We start from the raw sequence: 8946 nt of genomic DNA on the forward strand, positions 1-8946 counted from the left end.
GTAAAACTTTTCATTGAGTCTCTACTGTAACAGGAAGTGTGTGTAAAACTTTTCATTGAGTCTCTACTGTAACAGGAAGTGTGTGTAAAACTTTTCATTGAGTCTCTACTGTAACAGGAAGTGTGTGTAAAACTTTTCATTGAGTCTCTACTGTAACAGGAAGTGTGTGTAAAACTTTTCATTGAGTCTCTACTGTAACAGGAAGTGTGTGTAAAACTTTTCATTGAGTCTCTACTGTAACAGGAAGTGTCTCTAAGGGTCCGACTGGACCAGCAGCGGCGTTCAGCAGCATTAATGCTGAATGAAGCAACGGTCAGATAGAGTGTGATTAATGCTGATCCTCCCTGTGACGCTTTCCTGGACGGATCGGCTTTAAAACACCAGCAGACGGACGGAGGTGAAGTGCTGCAGTGGTTCCCCGTGCTGCAGTGGTTCCCCGTGCTGCAGTGGTTCCCCGTGCTGCAGTGGTTCCCCGTGCTGCAGTGGTTCCCCGTGCTGCAGTGGTTCCCCGTGCTGCGGGGCTGCGTGACACACCAGGACAAAGAGGCAGCAGCAGCGGCTTCACATGTAAATACCCAGCATGCATTAGGTGGCGGAGGGTAGGTGAGCCCTGGGCCACATGATGGCTCTGTGCTCAGCTGTGTAGGAGGACCCCCGGGGTCCATAGAACACACACACACACACACACACACACACACACACACACACACACACACACACACACACACACACACACACACACACACACACACACACACACACACACACACACACACACACACACACACACACACACACACACACACACACACACACACACACACACAGTTTCCTGACTGGATAAAATCTCTTCTTCTATCATTTATTCTCTTGACATCATTTGTAATCAGATTACACTCAGCTAGATATTTCTATATATATTATTTACACTCAAAATAAGATTTCTTCTCAGGTTTACAATAGAAATATTTCATGTTTTGATGATCCTATGGTTTGTTACTGGATCAATACCTGGACCGTCTTCATTAACACTTACCTCTGACGTAAAGGTGCATTTTCTTTAAAAATTTGATAAATTCTCATTTAAATGCAAATTAAAATAATTCGCTGCTTAAACGAGGTCAAGAAATCATTTCATTGTGGTTTAAATTTGTCATTTAAAGCAGCTGCATTTCATTTCCTTTGATTGTTTTAACTGGCTGCACACTGACATTTATCACTATTAGAGCTACATAAACATGTTATTTCTGCACTTATCTACAACATTCCATGGTTTTATTTGGATATTATGTGATGCTGGTGATTCTACTTTAGATGCATGTTTTAAGAGGAATACATTTTATAGAGGTAGATTTAAAAGAACTAATCCTTTCTATCACATGACAGAGGTGATGTGTGATTTAAACTGCACGGCATTCTCATAATCTACACTTAGACGTTAAAGTATATAATCTCTCTCTGCACACGGATATTTATCAGGATTACAGCAGTAAAATATAAAAATACCTTTCAGACGCACATATGGTTTGTTGTTGAATTCATATTTTTCTAAATTCTCTTATTTGTTCATAATTTCAGTCCATCAGAATCAGACCGATAGCAGAATAATCCCAAAGCAGCTTTGATCACACACATTAACTATACGAGGTTCTTCTTCCACATTTAATCCAACAAACACCATTAAAATACACATTTATGTCCTTTTAGCAAGAAATGCCACTTGTTCAAATTAATTCCTAAATACAACCTAAAATTGTTTTGTCGACAAAGAGTCAATTAAAGACAGTGGAAGTGAGTGGGCGGAGCCAAAGGGCGGCTCATGATTGGCAGAAACATTGATCAGCCTGTGAACTTGAATTATTATTCTAGACACTGTTGATATATTCACACTTTATCCTGGAATTACTCAAACTAACCGCCACCATAAAGAAAAAGACAGAAGAGGTGAAGAGTTACCTTGACGACAGGTGTGAAAGGTTCCTTCTGCTCAGGGGGAATCATTTCAGCGTGACACCATGAGGAAGTGGCTGCAAGACAGAGTCGCGGTGACATTAGCAAACATAATTATAATAGTAGCATTAGCTACCCTGACATCAGCATTAGCATAGTCCACTGTTAGCTTTAGCCTGAAATTAGCAGCTGCATCCAGTCTGGCCCAGAGGGAAAACGGTTAGCTGTAGCATTAGCTGTAGCATTAGCCACAGCAGTGACCTCACTCCTCTGACTGTTGACATTCGCAGCCTGAACGTTCAGCATTAATGAAACAGAATCTCTGGGTTGACATTAAAGCAGAAGTGGACTGCTCGTCCTCATGCTCATGTTCAGCTCCAGCACCGCCCCTTCTCACCTGCCAATCACAAGTGGGACACGCCCCCTTCTCACCTGCCAATCAAAGTGGGACACGCCCCCTTCCCACCTGCCAATCACAAGTGGGACACGCCTCCTTCTCACCTGCCAATCACAAGTGGGACACGCCCCCTTATCACCTGCCAATCACAAGTGGGACACGCCTCCTTCTCACCTGCCAATCACAAGTGGGACACGCCCCCTTATCACCTGCCAATCACAAGTGGGGACACGCCCCCGTATCACCTGCCAATCACAAGTGGGACACGCCCCCTTATCACCTGCCAATCACAAGTGGGACACGCCCCCTTCCCTCAAGGTTCTTTAACAAGATCAATGTCACTCTGGCAGCAGTTCATGACTTTTTAAGTACATTTAGCTCAGATAACGCTCTCCAGGTGTCAGGCCAGGTCTCCCTCCATCCATCCATCCATCCATCCATCCATCCATCCCTCCATTCATCCCTCCATCCATCCATCCTTCCATCCCTCTTCCTTTGTTCAGGCCTCAAAGTGCCACTCACACCTAGGAGGAGGGTGAAGAGCCACCAGGAGACACAGCCGACAGCAGTAAAAATAAAACAGGCTTTTCAGTGTGTGTGTGTGTGTGTGTGTGTGTGTGTGTGTGTGTCACTAATAATACTGCTGACTCTCTTTTCTCACCATCTCTCACACACAAATTTTACATATTTATACACACATGTTGGCAATCTGAACAACTCATCATACAACTGTCAATCTCTGTTTCTCTGCTACACACACACCACACACACACACACACACACACACACACACACACACACACACACACACACACACACACACACACACACACACACACACACACACACACACACACACACACACACACACACACACACACACACACACACACACACACACCCGCTCGGGGCTCTTTGGCACAGCACCGTCCTGCTGCCATACTGAGGAGGCAGGTGTTAATTACCGAGTGAAGCAGGAGCTAAAAAGGTGGACAGGAGGAAGAGAAGAAGAAAAACAACTTGGACAGCCTCCATCCTGACACAGCGCCACTGCAGCACCACCACAGCACCACCACAGCGCCACCGCAGCACCACCACAGCAACACCACCACAGCACCACCACAGCGCCACCACAGCGCCACCGCAGCACCACCACAACAACACCACCAGATACTCTAATATTGAAGTAAAAACTTGAAAGGTGTGTCGTCCTGCAGGAGGTACACCTGCAGGGTGGAGCAGCAGCAGGAAGTACACCTGCAGGGTGGAGCAGCAGCAGGAAGTACACCTGCAGGGTGGAGCAGCAGCAGGAGGTACACCTGCAGGGTGGAGCAGCAGCAGGAAGTATATCTGCAGGGTGGAGCAGCAGCAGGAAGTATATCTGCAGGGTGGAGCAGCAGCAGGAAGTACACCTGCAGGGTGGAGCAGCAGCAGGAAGTATATCTGCAGGGTGGAGCAGCAGCAGGAAGTACACCTGCAGGGTGGAGCAGCAGCAGGAAGTACACCTGCAGGGTGGAGCAGCAGCAGGAAGCATATCTGCAGGGTGGAGCAGCAGCAGGAAGTACACCTGCAGGGTGGAGCAGCAGCAGGAAGTACACCTGCAGGGTGGAGCAGCAGCAGGAAGTACACCTGCAGGGTGGAGCAGCAGCAGGAAGTACACCTGCAGGGTGGAGCAGCAGCAGGAGGTACACCTGCAGGGTGGAGCAGCAGTGAAGACAAACAGTCTGACTCCACTACCAGATTCAGACTTGAGCAGAGACGCCATTGACAGGTGGAGAAGACAGGAAGTGACATCACTCAGCAGAGTGGACCCGTCATGTGGGTGGTCTTCAGGCTTTCATCTCCCTCATCAATGCAAAACGTAAGGCTGCAGCGGTGCGACCCCGGTGGCCACGGCGAAGGCCCACAATGCTTTGCAGCGTCTCACTGCCGGATCAGACGAGCGAGAGCAGGAAGAGAGAGAGAGAGATAGAATCAACCGGAAATTCAATGTGGCATCACATATGGGACGCATCAGCTGCACCCTTTAGAGTGTGTGTGTGTGTGTGTGTGTGTGTGTGTGTGTGTGTGTGTGTGTGTGTGTGTGTGTGTGTGTGTGTGTGTGTGTGTGTGTGTTTCAAAGGAAGGGTCTGGAGCATCTGAAGGTATGCAAAGCTGGCGACATGTGTAGGTCGTTGTCTATCTGTGTTTCATTTTCATGGGGTGGAGGCAGGCAGCGCTCAGGATGTGTGTGTGTGTGTGTGTGTGTGTGTGTGTGTGTGTGTGTGTGTGTGTGTGTGTGTGTTGTGGTGAGGAGGGTTTGAGGACGCCACAGGTTTGAGGCAGATGGGCTTTATGTCAGCCATGACAGGCGGCCAGGCTTCCTTAGCTTCCTCTGCACATTTCTGGAGCGCGCACACACACACACACACACACACACACAACACACACACACACACACACACACACACACACACACACACACACACACACACACACACACACACACACACACACACACACACACACACACAGTGTGATCAGGTAAATCTGGTCGCCCTGTGGAAAGTTCTAGGGATGAATTTCGCCCGAGGCTGTGAGTTTTGTGACTCGGTCCCATCTGTCACAGATCTTCATCGGCCTGAGCTGCCAGGAGGAACCTCCTCCCCCCTCCCCTTGCCCCTCCTCCTCCCCCTCCCCCCTCCTCCCCTCCTCCTCCTCCACTCCTCCTCCCCTCCTCCTCTCCCTCCAGAAAGAGGTATAGAAACAAAGTGGAGGCGCAGAGGGACGACGATTAATTGCGTAAAGATCACAGTCTGTTATTTGTGGAGCCGTATTTACCTGTGTTGCTCTGCTACACACACACACACACACACACACACACACACACACACACACACACACACACACACACACACACACACACACTGTTCACAGCACGAGGAGGAAACAAGGAGGATTTGCAGCTCAGGTGCAGAAATAGACTTGTTCACTAAATGATCCAAGACGTCAGATGATAAAGCAGAAAACTGTAACTTCTTTGTTTGAGTTCCAGATCCTGGTTCCACCTCCAGAGGAACCTCCAGAGGAACCTCCAGAGGAACTCCTGCTCTGTCTGTGGTGAGTCCAGACCAACATGTGGTCCACAGCAGGGCTGACAGGCCTGCAGGAAATGCCTGATACATCCTCTAGGCCATTTCCTGTTGGAACGATCTGGACACCTCTGCTCCTGGTGAGGTCAAAGGTCACAGAGGAGGAGGGGGGGCACCTCCACCTGCTCACACGTCAAACACAATCAGTGTTCCTCCTCCTCCTCCTCCTGCTCCTGCTCCTCCTCCTCCTGCTCTTCCTCCTCCTCCTCCTCCAAAACTAACCCTGGATCCTCTATTGTGACGTTTCACTTGATATTGAATGAATTCATTTAATTATTTAAATTCTCTTTCAAAAGCTTCCATTATGACTTTTATATTTAATATCTAAAATATAAATATAATATAAAATATCCTTTTCCTGTGACAATCTGAAGTTCTTGTCTTCAGTGGTTCAGTGAGCAGAAGGACACAAGGTGGATTTAATTCTTTAAATCTCATCAACCATCTTCAGCCTCGTTTCAACATGAAAACACACAAAACTTTGCTTTTAACTGTAAACTATTTAAAATGGTGTCCGTTTAGACGACGACGGGCGGTTTTTGAAAAGTTCCAGGTCGGGAGCCGTTTTTAAAAACTTGTGTTTTCAGTGACTGTGAGCAGCGTTGTCATGGAAACGGACGACGAGAAGGAAAGGACAGATTAGTGGTGTGAACGTTGTCCTCGTGTCCTTCTGAACCGTCAACATGTCCACTGCAGCCTCACTTTGTCCCCACTGCCGCCCTTCTGCTCCACCCAGCCACCTCCAACCTCCTCCTGGTTCTCCTGCTGGTTCAGGGGAACCAGGAGCTCTGAAGAGAGGCGGCGTTGGGCCGGTTGCCCAGGTTCCTCCGAGCCAGGCAGGCGACATGGAAGATCAGCAGCTCGCTGCAGTCCTGAGGTTTTCACAGGATGGCAGGAACAAGAGTTTTCTTACTGATTGATCTGGAAGAAGAGCGCCGGTCCTGGTGAGGAGGTCAGGAGGAGCTGCTCCTCTTCTCTCTGCCACTGAGGAGGACCAGGGGGACCAGGAGGACCAGGGGGACCAGGGGGACCAGGGGGGCGGAGCAGGAGTCCTGCAGGCCACTTCCTCCACCCTCTTGGTCTCCAACACGTCATCAAACCGTAGAAGGAAAGTCCTCATCACTTACGTCGACATCAAGGAACCTCCTGAAGATCTTTTTCTACTCGCGTCTCGAAAAACCACCGACGACAGTCCGGAGTCTTTTAGGGTCGAACCAGTCAAATGTTGAAATATTCACCATCTTTGACGTCCCACAATCCCCTGCAGCAGGTTTCAAGATGGCGTCAGGGACAATAGCAGAGTCCTGCTGCAGCATCAGAGGCTGAAAGGCTTCATCCTGTCACCAAGACGACATGTCAGGGCGACAGAGAGGAGGAGGAGGAGGAGGAGGAGGGGGGGGAGGAGGAGGAGGAGGGGGAGGGAGAGGAGGAGGAGGCGCAGAAGGAGGAGGAGGAGGCGCAGGAGGAAGACTGTGTTTAATCAGGTTAACGTGTGACTCTTGAACGCTCCTGTGCAGGAGGAGGAGGAGGAGGCTTCTGTTTTGGGGAGAACAATGTGTGGCAGTCAGAAGCAGAGATTTGTAGTGAAGAGAGGAGAAGAGAGTGAAACGGCATCCGACATCAAACTGCAGGAGTGTGAAGTGGAATGAGGAATGAGAGGAGGTGGGCCTTCTGGGCTCGTCTGAGAGGAGAGCGCCGAGCAGCCGGCTCTCCCTTGGACATTGGTTTTTGAAATGGAGGGCGTGGGCGGAGTGACGAGACACATGATTGATTAATGACTTACTTTTCCTCTTAAAGGCCGCAGATACTTTTCGCTCGGCTTCATTTGGCTTTAATTTATGAGGGAACGTGAAGGTAAGACTGGATCTGCTCACTCAGGAGACGAGGAGGCGTCAGGAGAGCCTCGCTTGTCTTGGTAGGAAAACACTGTGTGTGTGTGTGTGTGTGTGTGTGTGTGTGTGTGTGTGTGTGTGTGTGTGTGTCAGACTCTGCGTTTGAGGCTGCGTCATAAATAATGCACTCCAGCTAAAAAGGGAAGGCTCTCCAATTAATGCACAGACAAATGTGAAACGGTGAAAAAGAGGAGTTTGCACAGATGAAATCCTGCTTTTGTCCCTCCTCGCCCCCCGTCGTGCCAAAGCACTCGGAATCACCTCAACAAAGTCCAAGACAGAAGCAAGTTTGGAGCGTTTCAGGCGCCACTGTTCTACATTCTGCTCTCTGATGTGTGTGAAAGCACTTCTCTTGCTCTCTGTCCTCCTTTCCTGTGGATTTGCAGCCTCCACCTATAAGAAAAGGAAGAGAAGCACGTCTCATCCTGGTTTCGCTCACATTTGGCTGCTGCTCGCTGCCATATGTTGTTTTTCCCGCAGCGTCTTTGCATTTGGTGATGCCTCAAAGTGAGACCTTGCAAATGTCACGGGGACTATTTGCTTAATTAAAGGTTAAAGACATAAAAAGCACATAGTTTAGATGTTCACAGGACATATCTGAATAATGATTCTGCTTTTTGTGTGCCTTTTACTGTACAACCATGTGTTTCTTCTAAATATTCAGGCCATGAAAGGATTAACCCTTTGCAGAGTGCTCATTATTCCAATAGTGAGATAATGAACATTTCCGACCCCGAGTGGCATTAAAAAAAAACTCTCAAGACCTTGTGGAGCTTTGGAAGAGTGAAGAAAGCCCACAGATCCTAGAACAGTCTCTCTCTCTCTCTCTCTCTCTCTCTCTCTCTCAGTGTTTAACCTCTCCTCCGTCCTCAGCTCTTCAGCGCCAGCTTGGAAGAAACAAGAACTGTGGGCGTTTCCAGATCTGGTCACTGGCCTGAAAAAGGAAAAAAGCTCCAAACTAAAGTAAACTAAATGAAGCCTTTCTGGAGCTGCAGCCGTCACATTTGACGACTCAGACCCAGAAAGCGAGCTCTGAGGACGTCGTCAGCCGCTCAGCTATGCATGGCTTCCTTCCCCTCTTCATTAAATTCACATCCTGCACCAGGTACCTGAACGCATCGCGAGCTGAAAGCCCTCGGCTCAGGTGTGTGTCTCTGCTGGGCGCCAGGGGAACAAAATACACCTGCATTATTTATGGGACAAAAACCTCAAAGCCAAACCTAGATATTAGTCACTTTAGTAATTAAAAATGTATATTGCTCTGTGCCGTCTCACACTCTGCATTATTAACCACTCGCTTTTTTTCTCTCTCTCTTCTCAAACTTACATGGGCTCAAAAGGATTTTTAATGCAAAACACTCCCAGAGAGTGTCTGTGTGCACTTCGCCGGCTCCTGCGGGTGAATTAGCAGACATGTAGCAGATGAGGAGGAACACGGTGAATTTGTATTGGCAGCGGCTCTGCACAGGTGCTTCCACCAGGCCGCCAGGCCGCACAGCAGCAACGCTGCCGCAGCTTTATTGTGACTTAGCAGGGATTAGGCAGAAGAAGAGAGGGGAGAATTGTGATTCTACCA

Source organism: Blennius ocellaris, assembly GCF_963422515.1.
Source record: "Blennius ocellaris genome assembly, chromosome: 24".
NCBI lineage: Eukaryota > Metazoa > Chordata > Actinopteri > Blenniiformes > Blenniidae > Blennius > Blennius ocellaris.